Source organism: Herpailurus yagouaroundi, unplaced genomic scaffold, assembly GCF_014898765.1.
Source record: "Herpailurus yagouaroundi ecotype Mexico unplaced genomic scaffold, PumYag 28, whole genome shotgun sequence".
In the NCBI taxonomy this organism is placed as follows: Eukaryota; Metazoa; Chordata; class Mammalia; order Carnivora; family Felidae; genus Herpailurus; species Herpailurus yagouaroundi.
In genome coordinates this window covers 151580731-151598490 of record NW_024412376.1, presented here as the reverse complement: position 1 = coordinate 151598490, position 17760 = coordinate 151580731, and the positions used below count along the sequence as shown (strand labels likewise).

The window sequence follows — 17760 nt, the reverse complement described above, 5'->3', positions numbered from 1 at the left end:
AGTTGGACGCTTAACCGACTGAGCCACCTAGGCACCCCTAGATAGGACATTATGTAACACATGTCATGAGTTAAAATTATGATAAATCAATCGCCATTCTATTACCCACTGCATTAACCATGAACAACTTTATTCTCTCACTGAATGGCAAACTGAAGAATCATTCTTCAGAAGGCACAGTCTCACATGACAAGATAAAGGTCAGATCTGAAAATTTATTTTCTTCTGATTCCTTTCTCCCATTCCTATTTCTTTAGAATCAAAAGAGCTTGGAAGTTTTGGGGAAAAATAAACAAGACAAAACAAGCTGATTTCAAAATGAATTGCGAATTATATTCTAAAACAAAAATTAAATTTCACATTTTTAATATACATTTAATATTAACACTTTCAATCTCATTTTCTTTAAGCCACTATTTATCTCATGTCTTAATTATTTGCAACAACATGGACAGAACTAGAAGGTATTATGCTATGTGAAATAAGTCAGAGAAAGACACATATCATATGATTTCATTCATATGTGGAATTTGAGAAATTCAACGGATGAACACAGGGGAAAGAAAGGAAAAATAACATAAAAGCAGACAGGGAGGCAATCCATAAGAGACTCCTAAATACAGAGAATAAAACTGAGGGTTGTTGGAGGGGGTGGGGAGAATGGGTTAAATGGGTGATAGGCATTAAGGAAGGCACTTTTTGGGATGAGCACTGGGTGTGATATGTAAGAGATGATCACTGGGTTCTACCCCTGAAGCCAAGACTACATTGTATGGTAACTAACTTGAATTTAAATTAAAAAAAAAATTATATCTTAGTTAGCCATAATGTCATATTTGTTAACCTTACTGGAAAACATAATACACACATACACATACTTTTTATTTCAGAATGATAATACACACAAATGTTTCCAGAATTCTCCAGGGAAATTGTTTCACCTAATTTTTTTTCTAAAAATAAGTTTATCATGAATCATATTTTAATCTTTTTCTCCTGTTCTGATCCAAATTGAGACCAATATGATTGATTATGATGAGGGGTAAGTTTGGGCACCTTCCATGGACCTTTATTCTCTGCCTATATTTGATCATAATCCTCATTTTATTCTATTTTTCTAGAAGATCTAGTCTTTACAGGTCACTCTTAAGAAGTGGACAGTTGGCTGAAAAATCTACCAAGAGAGGAAAAATGAGCTCACAGTGCACATCACAGAAAAGATTTCTGAAATTCTTCTCTGAGATTTCAATTTCAGTCCTGAGTTTCCCAAATCTTCCTCCCAGGTTTTCATCTTACCTCCCATCTTCCCCTACACAGAGTGTAGACTAAAAATCTCTTTTTCTCAACCTTTCAGCCCAAGCTCTAGGTCTGTGTATCCACTCATTAATTTATGTACCATGTGCCATCAAATTATTATGTAAAATGAACATTTAAATATGCAGAGAAGTGGAAAGATCTTGCATAAATATGCTACATTTCCAAGAGCTAAGATTCTGAAATTGTGTGCGGCTCTTGAGAAACTGTGTAAGACTCAGATATCACCTCACGCCAGTCAGAGTGGCCAAAATGAACAAATCAGGAGACTATAGATGCTGGAGAGAATGTGGAGAAACGGGAACCCTTTTGCACTGTTGGTGGGAATGCAAATTGGTGCAGCCACTCTGGAAAACAGTGTGGAGGTTCCTCAAAAAGTTAAAAATAGACCTACCCTATGACCCAGCAGTAGCACTGCTAGGAATTTACCCAAGGGATACAGGAGTACTGATGCATAGGGGCACTTGTACCCCAATGTTTATAGCAGCACTGTCAACAATAGCCAAATTGTGGAAAGAGCCTAAATGTCCATCAACTGATGAATGGATAAAGAAATTGTGGTTTATATATACAACAGAATACTACTTGACAATGAGAAAGAATGAAATACGGCCCTTTGTAGCAACGTGGATGGAACTGGAGAGTGTGATGCTAAGTGAAATAAGCCATACAGAGAAAGACAGATACCATATGTTTTCACTCTTATGTGGATCCTGAGAAACTTAACAGGAACCCATGGGGGAGGGGAAGGAAAAAAAAGCGGTTAGAGTTGGAGAGAGCCAAAGCATAAGAGACTCTTAAAAACTGAGAACAAACTGAGGGTTGATGGGGGGTGGGAGGGAGGGGAGGGTGGGTGATAGGTATTGAAGAGGGCATCTTTTGGGATGAGCACTGGGTGTTGTATGGAAACCAGTTTGACAATAAATTTCATATATTAAAAAAAAGAAAGAGAAACTGTGTAAGAAAACCTTTACTGTTATAAATTACGGGAGATGAAGTTAGCAAACATGGTCATACCTTGCCACAAGTGGAAAGAACCATCAGACACACCTTCCATATTCCCAACTTCTGAAAGACACCTGTGTTTGGCCAGGAGTTCACATCAATTTTAAACATGAAAGGTAGCAATTAGAGACAAATCCAACAGACAACAGAAACTGGCTGAAAAATTGTTTGTCAACACTGTGGTTGACATAGAGACCATTTCTAAAGGAAATAATGGTAATCATGCATTGTCCTGACTGCAGTAGCAAAGTAAGGTCATCTAGAGAGGGTAACTGTCATATTACCCACATTTATTTTCCATGTACATCAGTGAGAACAGAGCCTGCACATCACAGAAAGTCAAATATTTATTCATTTGATTATGATGTTATTCTAAATTCTCTTGTGTTTGCTCAATGGCATACCCTTCCTTCCCCCTGATTAAACACTTTATGGAATGTTACTTTTGTTGTAATTAATATACTCTAGCTTTTGTTCAGTATTGACTTGATAATAGCTTAACATTCTCAACCAATTTAAATGAAAGATAAAGAACAGGAGGTTGAAGCCTCCTTCCTGCCCCTCCTGACTTTGTGTCTTACATTTAAGTCTGAAGCACTTTTGCTTCTAGGTGACCAGACACTTTAACTCACATTTATTTTTGAATGGCCTTCAGGTATACCAGAGACATAATTGTCAAGTGGTATGTGAATGGTCTGGAGGAAAAGCATCAGAAAAAAAAGATCATACAAAGAATATTAGCCATGTGCACAGCGCTATTTTTTCACTATCTTTTTTATAGTCGTGTGAATGGTAAATAGACAGTATCTAGAACTGTCACCATTGGACCCAGAATTGAATAGAAATTTGCATTCAGCAAAAATATCTACAAACATTCAGTTTATTTTACTACATACTGAGAACATGAGGAAGAGATGAAAATCAAAAAGAAATATAACTAAGTATCACAACTGCAACGTAACATATGTTCAAAGTAAACATCTGTCTTGGGTGGTAAAAGGATCATGAAAAGAATGGAATGTCTTATAAGCTAGTTTCCCTACATTCAGGATGTTTTCAATCATATGTTATAGGACTATTTCCTCATCAGTAGTGCAAAGGGGATTCCTATGCTGTGTAGGATGTAACAAGTCCTTTCCAGGCAAAGAACTTATGATGACTGATTGCCTATTTTTGTCTTGTTCCTGTGATCCTTTCACAGGCCTTTATGGAAATGCCTACGTTTCTCCAAAGATAAGATAAAGGTAGCCCTTCTTATTTGGACCCTTGTAATGTGACATTTTTCTCCAACTGCACTTGGTGAATTTTTTACACCACTCTGAACTAGAGAGTTAAATCAATTGTGGGGAATGTGCTGAATGTCCATCCATAAAGGGAAACAAGATTAATGACCTCTAAATGTGAATGGGCAAGAGCAATTTACAAGAGTGAGGGAGGGTCATATTTTATCACAGGCAGGTGCCTTATTCCAACTTCACAAACAGTTACAAAAAATGCATACAACCACAGATCTTTGGCCTTACTAGCCCCATGCAGAACCACTGTGTATTCTGGACAAATGATGCCTACTATGTTTTAACCCTGAACTCAATCTTCATATGTTATTGAAAACTAAAAGGATTGCTAGAGTACTCCATGAATCGGAAACCAATGGAAAAAGTATTTTCTTTCCCAGCCCAATCCACAGGGACTCTACTTCACTCAGCAAGAAAAGGGCATCAAATTGTGTTTCTCACTATGCAGAAAACTCTTAGTGCTTGGTCTACTAATTTTGTTTATTTTTTTTTTTTTAATTTTCTTTCACCTTGGACTTTGTCCTTGTTCCACTGAACTGTGACTTCTAATCAGTGTATCCTATGGTGTTTATTTTTATCTTTGCGGTACTAACAGTAGGGGGTGTTAAGAGGTATGCACATGAGAGGACACGGGTAAAATCTTTCCAGTACACACTGTAAAGTAACGAAAGTCGGCACACTTATTCCAATGATATTGGGTCGCCTATTCCTCACCATGATGGTAATGCCTCTGGTATAGTTTGAGCAAAACCCATCCTAGTACCCACTAAATGACCTGCGTGACTTTACCTATGCACATTTGAAGCCAAGAAAGAAGGGTTAGATACTTGGAATCAATGCCAAGGTGTATTAGTCACCTATGGATGCATAATGAATTCTCTAAAACTTAGTAGCTTAAAACACCATGGATTTATCATCTCTGTTTCCACTGGTCAGGAATACAGGGACAGAATAACTGAGTTCTCTGCTGACAGTCTCATGGGGCCAAATTTACAGAGCCAAGCAGGCTCTCTTCTCATCTGGAACTTAGGATCCTTATGCAACTCATTTGTTTGCAGCAGAATTTAATTCCTTGAAGTCCTAAGACTCAGGTCCCTATTCCTTTACTGGTTGTCAGCATGGGACCACTCCCAGCTCCTTCAAGCCATCCACAGTCCTTTCCTTGTGTCCCCTCATTTATCTTCAAAGCTGTCAATAGAGACCCTCCCTTCTGTTAAATTCCTTTCTCATTTTGAACCTCTGTTGCCAGGAAGAACCTTGCCCTTTTAAGGGTCGGTCTGATTAGGTCAGGTCTACTGAGCATAATCTCCTTTCTTAAGGTTAACTGTTCTAAGTAACAAAACCCAATTATGGGAGTGATATTGTGATATGACATTATCATCACAGATCCCTCCCAGATTCAGTGGGAGGGTGTTATACAAGGATTTGGGTCTCTGGGGGCGGGGAGGGGTCACATTAGAATTCTGTCTACCACATAAGGTACTGAAGAGAACATAAAAAATCCAAAGCCTGAGCCAAGACAGGTAAGCCATTATCTCCTGGAGGGCTGTCCAGAACGAGCAACAAGACAGCATCTCTGGAAATACAGATGACTACAGATGAATGATGACTAAATCTTAAGTTGAGGGGTTAAAATGGGATATTTTGAAAAAGGAATGACACAGCGAAAAGTATTCTATTTCATAATATTTAGAGAAATATGAATATTTGTCACTTAACCATTCCCTAACTGAAAAGATTATAGCACAGTGACTTTCTGTGCTATTGGGTGACCAAGCTAAAATCTGCCAATCCTGGATAATCCAATTTATGAAATACGATGAATGCTGAATAAGTCAAGGGTTCTATACCATTGGCAACATCCAAAGAAATTTCTGGATTAATGTTTATTATTTCTTTTTGAGAGAGAGACAGAGCACGATCAGGGGAGGGGCAGAGAGAGAGGGAGATACAGCATCCGAAGCAAGCTCTGGGCTCTGAGCTGTCAGCATAGAGCCTGACACGGCGCTCAAACCCACGAACCATGAGATCACAACCTGAGCCAAAGTCGGACACGTAACTGACTGAGCCATTCAGGCACCCCTCTGGATTATTTTTTAAAGAAAACAACAACAAAACAAATAGCCAAAGGAAGTGTTCGCAGCATCCTCGGTATTGAGTGCAAATTAAGAGGACTATGGTGGTAGAGTGACTTTCAATTCCAGTTCTTGAATTTACTTGGCTATTTGACCTTGGGAAAGTTATCCCACTTAATTGTGCCTCACATAACTTGGCTGTAAATAGGGAGACAGAAAGATCAGGTTGGTGTGATTAAAAGATATGTGTTTAAAATGCCTGACATCGTTAATATGCAAGAAAAACCAGTCATTATTACTACCATTAGTTGTTCATATTCCTCTTCATACTACCCAGAACTAAAGTTTGTACATCTCGGCCTTACCACTGATATCTCAAAACTCCAATAGGTATGTCTCTATCATAGCACCTTGTAGTTATTTTCTTGCCTATCCATCTAATCTTCTGGGTGGTAAGTTTTCTTTCTTTTATTTCATTTATTTTATTTTATTTTATTTTATTTTATTTTATTTTATTTTATTTTATTTTATTTTATTTTATTTTATTTTTATTTATTTTGTATTTTTGAAGTAATCAATATGTCCAGTGTGGAGCTCGAACTCACAATCCCGAGATCAAGAGTTGCATGTTCTACTGACTGAGCCAGTCAGGTGCACTAGGGCAGCAGGCTTTCATAAGGAAAGAGAGTCGTACTTCTCACTGATCTATAAACCTCTAGACCCATAGGGGCCATTTTGGACAAATAAGTTGCTTAAATATCACATCTGCCTGAACAGTAAATCACTTCTGCAGTATGAGTTTTCAGTTATGGCAGTCACTGTCAACTGCCTAATTCACACTGACGCTTCTTACTAACAGGATATGGATTTTGTTTGGGGGTGCAGGGTGCCAGGCCCCTTGATCCACCGTCCCTTGTGGTACAATCCTGTCCAAAAGATACAGGGGGAAATACCTGGCATTTTGCCGACTGGAATGAAGTTGTGAGTTAGGAGATGGAACAGCTTTTCTGTGGCTTGGAGGTATACACTAGAAAAGACATAAACAAAGGATGGCCGTGTAGAAAGACATAAGGAACCTGGGACACTGAGGACTTGAGGATCACTGCACTAATGTTTGACAGGGTGTCCCTACACTTCCTGATGTGTGAGGAGCATAAATGCCTATTGGGTTAAGCTACAATAGTCAGATTTCTGCTAAGTGCATCCAGGCACACATTTTAACTGATACATCATTTTATTCAGTATTGAAGGCCAAAGATCACCAAAGAGCTTGCAGAAAACAGTTAATTCATATTAATGTCATCCTTCTGCCACTCGATGATACGTAATTGGATACACAGCCACTGTACAAATAACTTGAGTGGGGAGAGAGGAAGCAAACAAGGAGAATAATGCCTAAGGATGTGCTTAAGCATAACTTCAAGCAACGTGGAACAGTCATCCATTGCTGGGCAACAGAGAGAAGTTCAGTTGAGTATCTCATCGTGCATATGATGTGCTTATTTTTATTTTTTTTAATTAATTAATTTATTTTTATAATTTTTTTAAAATTTACATCCAAATTAGTTAGCATATAGTGCAACAATGATTTCAGGACATGCTTCTAATTCAATCAGCCTGCTGTGGAAAAGGGAACCACAAACAGAAAAGTGTAAGCATGGCTACAGACCTCAGGAGAAGAATCGGGAAAGAAATATTCTACCAAGTCTTCACGCATTAGGCAACATTAGCCTGTTTATCGCTAAAATTCAGAATATCATTGATGTTGAAAACACAAAGCTGGGCAGATTGCCTGAGTTGAAATTCCGCGTCTGAAGATCAAGAGCTATGTGTGCTCATCTTGGGGCCTCAGTGTTTCATCTGCAAAATGGTGATAATAGAATCGATCCACAGGATTATTATAAGGATGCTGTGAGGTCTTACTAGGGAGTCCATAGGACAGAGCTTGGCAGTCACATGTGTTAGCCAATGTTATTTTCACAATGCCACAGAAGTAAATATGCTCCCAATTGTGCACGTACAAAACAATGGCTTTAGAGACACATCTCTCTCTCTCTAGGTAAATGGAAAACCAACTGTCTTGATCAATGCTAGTTTACATGTTGCAAATCCTTATGAATTTTATAAAGCACCAGCAGCATAACTACAAAAGCACCCACGTATTGAATATTTACTAGGGGCTGGGCTGTGGTTAATGCTTTACTTACATTACCCTTTTTAATCCTTACAGTGACCAAATAATGAAGTATTATTATGAGCCCTATTAAACATTAGTAACTTGCCCTTGGTAACAAAACGAGTAGGTAGAATAACTGGAATTAGATTTCAAATCCAATTCTTTCAATCTCCAGAGACTAAATGTTTCTGCTTGTTCTGTTATTTTTACCTTTGCGCTATTTATTAACTGAGGCGACATGTCATATCTGAAAAGATATGCCTCATTTAGAAGTCTCAAACACGTTTCTATTAATACAAGAAGATACACTTGAGCTCATTTCTACAACGCAATCTCTTATTTGCCATTAATCTCTTCTCTTTAGATCCTAGAATAGTCATGTTTGCCCAAGTCTTAGAACAAAGGATGGCTAGAGTTAAAAGGTAAAACCTCAGGTATTGGCTCAAATGCTGCATAAACCATTACTTTTTGCCTATTCACATAAGAAACAGTCAATGTATAGTTTAAGGGTACAGAATAAAATTTAACAAACTTCTCTGGGATACACACACCCCTTCCAAACCCAGCCGCCCTCAGGCCATTAGAATTAGCCACTGTGTTTGTTATCTGCTGAATATACTCTTTACTAATTGTCCATTTAATTGCCTTAATCGTGTGCCTGGTGCAAAGGCGCTTAGTCAAAAGGGTGTAATCTGAAATCCATTTCATAGTCCACTCCCAGTGGTGGGTGTCCTGAGACACAGCCACATCATCCAGGAGAAAGGGGTGTGTTTTTTTCTGATAGGCATGAAGGGGTGATTCTCCTAACAAACACCTTGCATCCACAGCTGTACCATCTGGATCACCCTCACCCCAAGTACTTGGGGAAACAGGTGGTGCCTAGCGGGTCCTAAATAAATATCTGATGACCACTGGGTGTTGTACAGAAGCCAATGTGACCATAAATTATACTAAAAAAATAAAATGAAATGGAATAAAAATAAAAACAATACAAAACAAAATAAAACGATGGTCTGCAAAAAGAAGAAAGAGAAAATTACTCTCTTCCCTTCTATTCTTTCCTGCACCTTCCACAGCTCAGAGATGATGCTACTTCCTATGATGCCCTCACCAAGAATATCTATGCAATGTCATAAAATGGAAGGCCTGGGGCCTAATGTACTATTCCATTCAGAATGCACAAGTAGATGTCTGCAGCATGATAATGAGATTAGACCCCACGTGGGCTCTCTTTTGCATAATAAAATCCCACATGTTAAAATGCAGATTTATTTTAAGCCCTGGAAGTGCTGACCATATGCCTCAGTGGCTGAGGAGATGGCTACTTAATAGATAATCTGCAATGCAAGCCAAAGAACTAATCATGGCCATCTGATCATCATGCCCCATCAAAAGCCAGCAATGAGGAGCTGGGGAACAGAGCCAGAAACTGCCAACGCATCTCACAGGCATGGAGAAAGCAGGAGCCCAAAGGAACAGGAGGGCAAAATCAACATCTCCCCACCCTAACAAAAATGATAAAATAACAACAACAATAATGGTACAGTTCCATTACAGTGTGCTTGCGAGGAAACATGCAATCTACTGAATATGTTACTACTATAATTTTATTTATCCCTTCTCACTGGGGGAGTTGATGAGGACAATGATGCCTCACGAGGGCAGGATATTTTCCAAAATCTACATCCTAAGTTGTGGAGTCCCTACTCTTAGTTGACAGTCCAAACCTTTGACCACCATCCTACTGAACATAGCATATCACAGATGCTAAATACTTGTTTGCTGAATAACCATATAACACAATGAAATCAATTTTTGGTCATTAAGTGAATTTAGCAAATCATGGTGCATAACTTTTAGTCCCGGGTGTTTTGTTTTGTTTTTTTTTTTAATATGTTTATTATTGTGAATGGAATAGCTTTCAAATGTTCTGGCCATCTCTCTGCCATCTCACTAGTTTTGAGAGGGCAGTTGGCCCTTTATTAATGACTGAGAGTTATGAGCCGATCTGTGTTCCTTGCTACTCCTTAGTCTCTGTATTGGTTTGATGGGGCTACTGGAACCAATGGAGTGGCTTACACAACAGAAATTTCTAGACTCACAGTTCTGGAGGTTAGAGGTCCAAGACAAGACATCAGCAGGGTTGAATCCTTCTGAGGGCTGTGAGGGAGAATCTGTTCCAAGCTTCTCCTCTACCTTCTGGTGGTTTGCTGGCAATCTCTGGTGTTCCCTGGCTTATGGATGCCTCACATCACCCCTCTGTCTATATCCATCTTCACATGTTGCTCTCTTTGTGTGTGTGTCTGTGTCTCAAGGTCCCCCCTTCCAGAAGGACACCAGTAATATTAGATTAGGGGCCCACCCTACCTCGTCTTAACTAATTGCATCTGCAACAACTTTATTTCCAAATAAGGGCACATTCTGATCTTACAACTTCAACATATAATTTGTGGGACACACAAACCCACAACAGTCTCATACCTGTGCCTTTATGCAATCTGTTCTCCACACTTAGAACACTTGCCCACCATCGTCTCCCTCTCTCCCAAGCTCTTTTCAATTGACTAATTAATCATTTGGGTCATTGTTACTATTTCTCTTCAACAAGTAGCATTCCTTGGCCCAGCTCAACAAATGTCAGCTAATATTATGAAAAATAATACAAATAGGGGCACCTGGGTGGCTCAGTTGGTTAAGCATCCAACGCTTGGCTTTAGCTCAGGTCATGATCTCACAGTTCAGGAGATGGAGCCCCACATGGGGGCTCTGTGCCGACAGCATGGAGCCTGCTTGGGATTTTCTCTCTCACTGCCCTCCTTTGCTCACTCTTTCGCTCTCACCCTCTCCCTCTCTTTCTCTGGACCAAGTAGCAGTGGTAGAAAGCACTATTGAGTCTTTCCAACCCTGTTCTGCAATCACTTGCTTTTTAATTGCTTTTTATTTGTCTTACAACATTTTTATTTTTTTTTTAATTAAAGAAAATAAAGGCTGCTCCTGAGCATTAGGGTGTTACCTCTGTTGGTTTATTATTTTCTGGGTGCATATTTGGTCACAACAATAGATCTATAGGTTTGATATCATCCTAATGAGTCACATTCTACATTCTACCCTTTGTGATTGATCCCAGGCAAGACAAAACATATCTAATCCTTATTTCTTCATGTATAAAATCAGGATACAGGTGCACCTGGGTGGGCCAGTCACTTAAGCATCTGACTCTTGATTTCAGCTTAGGTCATGATCCCAGATCATGAGTCAAGCCCCGCATCAGGCTCTGCAGTGACACTGTAGAGACTGCTTGGGATTCTCTTCTCTTCTCTTTTCTCTCTCTCTCTCTCCCTCTCTCTCTCTCTCTCCTTCTCTCTCCCTCTGCCCCCTGTCCCATGCACACTCCCGCTCTTGAAAATTATACAATCCTCAGGTTGTACAGTTGATGTGAGAGTTACATATACCCCTAGGATAATTCCTGATTCGTGACAAGTACTCAGGAACTCATTATTTAATAATTATTTTAATTAGGATTATCATTATTGTATAAAACTAATATTATTACTGTTTCTTTTAGTCTATAATGTTTCCCCTAGTCTGCAGCACCAAAAGGAGAAAAGCATATCTCTTGGACCTATCTGTAACATGAGAATAACTGGACTCTGAATGAGGCTCTTTCTGTGAGTCAATACGCGAGCTTTTGTGCACAAGCCTGTGAAATCCACTGGCGTCCCTTCGAATCTCTTTTGGCTTGCCTTTGCCCATGATTTGATGTTTGAATCTGTAGCACAGTGTTGTTAATATATTATCAAATATCTTTAAACATAGTCTTACTTAAGATGCATGAGCATAGAGATAAATATTGAAAACAAGGAAAATCCTGTAACTATCAAATAAACTTTCCAGAAGCAAACATTGAAAGATTTTATTAAACACAGTGTCACTTTACTTCTAGGGGAGGAAAGCTGGTTGCTTATTTAACTTGAAGAACCCATCATTTTATCTTAAGTAATGTGACCTGTGCTATACTACATACAGGAAGACATAATAAAGTTCAAGTCTATAAAGAAAGTATCCACAGAATACATATTCTTTCATACAACATACTTTGGTCTCAATGGGCAGGCTTGGGGGCAGCAAAGTGTCCTGAGCACCAGATTGGGGGAAAGAGGCCTAAATTTTCTCAGTGTATTGACACATGACCTCTGTCTCTCTGGCGAAATGACAGAGTTGGTCTAAATCCTCTCTTGTGCTTTAGGGCTTTAATGATTCGATAAGTGTTCTCCAATAAGCGGTTGGTAATGCAAAAGAATTACAACAGTCAGTTTGCAAATGTATCTTACTTTCAAAACTGAACTACTGAATAGACCAAAGTCTTCCAAAATAATATGTATAATTTTCATGCAGCAGCTCACAAAGTAGTCCATTGATTATTAGATTAGCCTCACAAATATCACCTGAAAATCTATTTGAAAAAGAATTTAGCTTTAGCCGCTTTGCAATCAATTGGGTGGTTTACTATAATGAACAGTGAGTATAAGAAATGGAATAGAGCCTATATACCAAACTCTTCATTTCAGCACAAAAAAAGGAACTAAGACATTATAGAAAATGTTTTAGATGCTGTATTTTAATATGAAAGCAAGTGAAAAAGGAAATTAATGAGCTAGACACTGTGGCCTAGATTGACATATATGGCAAATTACTTCTTAAAATAATTTAAAAATACTGCTGACTTAATGTTAAGTCAAATTTAACATTCCTTGAAGCTTGAAGATTTCATCAGCATGGTACACACTAGAAGCTCATTATTAACATTTGTTATAAAAATACATTCTTTTTAAACCTACCATTGGGCCTTTTATGAATCCATTTAATTGGTATTTGATAACTAAAGGCATATAAAATGGACTTATTTAAAATATAATTCAGGTGCCTAGGTGGCTCAGTTGGTTAAATATCTGACTCTTGATTTTGGCTCAGGTCATAATCTCATGAGTCATGAATTCGAGTGGGATTCTCTCTCTCTCTGCCCCACCTTCAGTCTCTCTCTCTCTCTCTCTCTCTCTCTCTCTCTCTCTCTCTCTCTCTCAAAAAGTAAATAAACTTAAAAACAATAAAACATACTTCTCATAAACAGGGAAGATAATGACATATTTATGTTCCGAGGTGTGATGATACCTCATTTTCCTGAGTTGACAATACCACTGAGAAGAGAACATGACTATTCAGCAAAAGACAATCACCAGAACCAGGGACTGATTGAATGAGTCACTGACTGATTGACTGTTTCACTCACTCATTGATTTATTCAATCAACAACTTTTATTGATAGCCTGCTTATATGCCTGACATTAAAAACTATATATATGGATATTATAAAACAAACTTCTGGGAATGCTGAGATCTTACATCCTTAGGAAGCCAGGTATCTTATCACATTTTATACTCAGCAGAGAAATTTACATGCCATTGACACTCAAAAAACTGGTTATGGAGAAGATAAGTAACATATATTCTTTAAAAACTGGTAATGTGTGTATGATTGGCATTTCAGTGCACATATTTAGCCTAATGGAGCATCTCATTACCTAATCACGTAGGAGAGAAGATAAGAATGCAAGACTAGTTTATATTTTAATTTAAACCTATTAAGTTTAAAAATAACTTTAAAATATATTTAAAACCTGAATCCTGAGGATGAAATTTGGTTCCCAACATTTTGGACCATCACTTTTTTTTTTCCCCATTCCCTTTTAATTAGAACTTATTTTTTTTTAGAGCAGCTTTAGGTTCACAACAAAATTGAGGGGAAAGTACAGAGATTTCCCACAAACACTCCTGCCTCCCCTCTCCATCCCCCCTCCCCACCAGAGTGATACATACACTTGCTATAACTAATGAATCTCCACTGGCAAATCATAATCACCCAATGCTCACAGTTTACATTACAGTTCACTCTTGTGTTGTACATTCTACGGGTTTGGATGACATAATGAGATATACCCATCATTATAGTATCATACAGAGTATTTTTACTGCCCTAAAAATCTTCTGTGCTCTGCTGGTTCATCCCACTCCTGTCTCCCCCCCCCCCCCCCGCCAAATCCCTTGTAACCACTGATCTTTTTATTGTTTCCATATTTTTGCATTTTCTAAAATGTCATAGAGTTGTAATCATTCAATATCTAATGTTTTGTAAATTGGCTTCTTCCAGTTAATAATACGCATTTAAGTTCCCTCCATGTCTTTTCACAGGTTTAATAGCTCATTTCTTTTTAACACTGAATAATATTCTACTGTCTGACTGTACCATAGTCTATTTATCCTTTTACCTACCAAATGACATCTTGGTTACTTCTAAGTTTGGGCATTTATGAATAAAGCTGCTAAAAACATTAAGGTGATTTTTTTTTTCCACAGATATAAAATTTTAACCCCTTTGGGCAAATACCAAGGAACATGATTCCTGGATCATATGTCAAATGTATGTTTACAGTTTTGTAAAAAACTGCCAAACTGTCTTCCCATCTTTTAAAATCAGGTTTTTTCTGTCCTTATTCTTGAGTTTTAAGAGCTCTCTGCCTATTCGGGATATTAATCCATTTTTAAAATCTTACTAAGGATCTCTTACCTCTTTATTTGGTCCTGATAGAACCAACAGATGAATCTTCAAGAATGACTCTGATCTTGCTTTCTTTGGACTAATACATTTAATGATCACTGTATTAGTTTTCATATGAAATAAAGACTCCTCTGCCAGTTTTCAAGCCCATCCCTTTTCTCTCCTCATTTTTTCTTCTCCCTCTTAACTTCTGTTACTTTTATACATCAAATAAACATGAGCAAGTTTCTTCATCTGGTTATTTGTATAATAATTGCTACATTTTAGGTCCTTCTGAGGATTACAGAAAACAAAAATTATGGCACACAGTAGGTACTCAATAAATCACAATTATTTATTATTGTTATTGTTGGGTCCCAATGCTAGAAAGAGTATAGTTACTAAAACACAAGCAAACCCGGACTCAAATCCTAAATGTTAACTTGCCAGCTTTCTGTTTTCAGACAGGTTAATTAATCTTTTTAGGCTCTGATTTATCTGTAAAGTGGTGACCATAGATGATGGGCTGATAAAAGGATGAAATTAATTAATTGATGAGAGTAATTTAGTTAAAAGCACCAAGGAGAGTTTGTTTCCTTTCTCTTTCATCCTGTATGCACTCTATACTCTAGCTCCAAGCTAATCACCATTTGTTTACTGTATCTGTTCCTTTCCTGCCATCAAAATTCTTCTCAGACTAATCCTTCAACTAGCACTCCTGTAGTTCTATCTATGGATACTTGACCCATCATACAAGGTTCAGCTCAAATGTTTGCCTCATTGCAAGTCCTAGGATTTTCCCAAGAAATATCTTTGTTGTCTCTGTGTCTCCCAGTATCATACCAAATATAACACTTGCATATATTCTCCGTATTTATATATACCTCTTCCCTTATCTACACTGAAAACTGTAAGAGGCAGGGATATGTTATTCGCCTTCATGTGTCTTCAATTAACTATCCCAGTGCCTTGCACAGAAGAACCATTCAATAAACTTCACTTAGCTGTATTACGATTTTTCTATACATTCTAGACTCTATTATATAAGCCCTTTCTTCCCATCTAAAGTAATTTCTACTTTTAGGACCATCTCACAGCAGGTGGAATATATAACATATTTAACTTTCTGCTATTGATCAACCCACACATCTTTTTAAATTTTCTCTGAAGATGTGGGAACATGGGTGGCACAGAATACAGTGGGAGATCAGAGTAAGTGTAGCAGAGGGAATTTTAAGAGCAGACTGATATACTCCACTCTGGCACTAAACAAACAAACGAACAAACAAACAAAAACAAAATCACAGAAGTAAAAAGCACTGTCTACTTGGACATGGAGGTCAGAGTTGACTCATAGGGTGTGGGTTTCATCATCCATCACTTTTAACTTGATAATCCTGTCCCTAACCAGAGGTTCAAAGGTCTATTCTTGAAACCTAGTTCCATTTCCCAGTATTGGCTGCAGTGATGAAACATAATGATACTTATCATTCCCACTGGTGTACCATTTTCACTTTCCCATTTGCATTGCAATTCCATTCTGTGTGGTAGTGGTCAATAAATCTGTCTTGCCTATAAAGACCCTGCGACTAACCAAATTAAAAGTTACTAATACAGCCACAGGATAAAAGATTCCAGACAAAAACTCTTTTCCTGACTCCCAATTCCCACCTTCCTTCTGCTATACCACACGCAAAAGATTCTTCATATAGTCAATATTACAATGGGCATACCTGAATTATTGAGAGGTGACAAAATAAAAAAACATTAAATAGCAGATCTGTAATAATCTTAGACCACTGCCCAAAAAACAAAGGGAAAAAAAATACCAACCAATTTTTGTGTGATAAATTACTAAAAGCCTTTATTTCCCAAGGGACAAAGAACATCTTAGGTCTAAACTGAGCAAGGACAGTTGTCCAGCTGTGAAGGAGAATTCTCAGCTCCTGGTAAGGGGTGATACAATGCAATCCAAGTAGTTTGCAGGCACTTCAAAAGAAGGGTTGAGTCCAAAGCACCTCTTCGGAAGTCTCTTAGGGCTTCCTCTCCCCGCTTGGACCAATGGCTATTAGCTGGAGTGCAACTCTTTCTGGTATTTGAAACATACTGTCACCTTCATCCTGAAGTTTAAAGAATGGAAACCAGAGTCGGGAATGCCTTGAGGGATTTCTGACTTACAGGCCTCTTAAGTTTCTAGAGATATTGACATTTGTTGTATTTTTGTTAAAAACCTTTTCCAGTAATGGAAAATATGGCCTCTCTTTATTTCTACATGGTCATTTTTCATTTTGCCCACAAAAAAAAATTTCCAGAGTTACATGGTTTACTATCTGAATACACATTTCTCTTCCCACAGTCCACAAAGAGATATTCTTCCCTACCCACCAACACCACAGAATAAAATAAAAGTTGCCCACTGGCCTGAAAGATGGGATGTCATCACATCTGCCTACAAATTGATTTGCTAAACAGCGTTAGGAACTTGTCTCCTGTTATAAATGTAACATTATGTAATCCACCCAGAATAATGATAATAGCACAAAGGCAGCATTAATTAGGACCCTATTTCTTTCTCCTTAGGCCTCCTACGTAACATTTCATGTAATTTTGGTCTGTGGTCTAAAATAATTGTTTCTATATAAAAATGATTGTAACAGCTTTGCAATTGCATATGTTCACTCTAAAAACCCACAGATCCTATACAAAGAACTAACAGAAGGACTAAAATGCTAACCAAGGAAAACACTCAGGCTGGTATTGCACAGATAAATGTTTATTACATCTGAAAAGAGCCAGGAGGAATAGGAGAAAGGTTATACCAACATCCTCTGTGCTTTCTCTTTTCTAATAGGAAACTTAAACAGTAACTTTAATAATTTGTTCCTAGGGCTCAAAAAAGAAAATCAAACATAAAGTCAATACATTCTGCATTGGTAATTTAAGCCCTGTGAAACAGAAGGAATGTTGACTATATTTTAAAATGTTGTTATAATAGCTATCTAGGCAGAAAATGTTTCCAAACAGTCTTCTTTGGGGCAGACAAGTGAGAGAAGGTTAAGATGCCAGAGTGAGGGCTATTTTAGAATTATCAGGGAAAAAGAAAAAGCTATTAGTGTCAACAAGATATAAAAAAAAAAATTGAAAATCAGGTATCAAACTGTTAGCATAGCCCTTCTCAGTACTGGTTTCTAACTTACTTTCGGTCTTGATGCTTCTGAGAAAAGAAAGTACACGCAGATGACATTAAAGTGCACACCGAGCTGACTGCCACCTTCTTTTTTAAAAAAACCCTTTTTTGCAAAG

The 17760-nt window shown here is 37.8% G+C and overlaps 1 protein-coding gene across 3 annotated transcripts in view; it reads right to left on the bottom strand.

The window, feature by feature from the left end:
• KCNIP4 (potassium voltage-gated channel interacting protein 4) overlaps nucleotides 1–17760 on the bottom strand; it is a 1166664-nt gene that overhangs the window by 874926 nt on the left and 273978 nt on the right. The gene's annotated exons all lie outside the window — the stretch shown is intronic.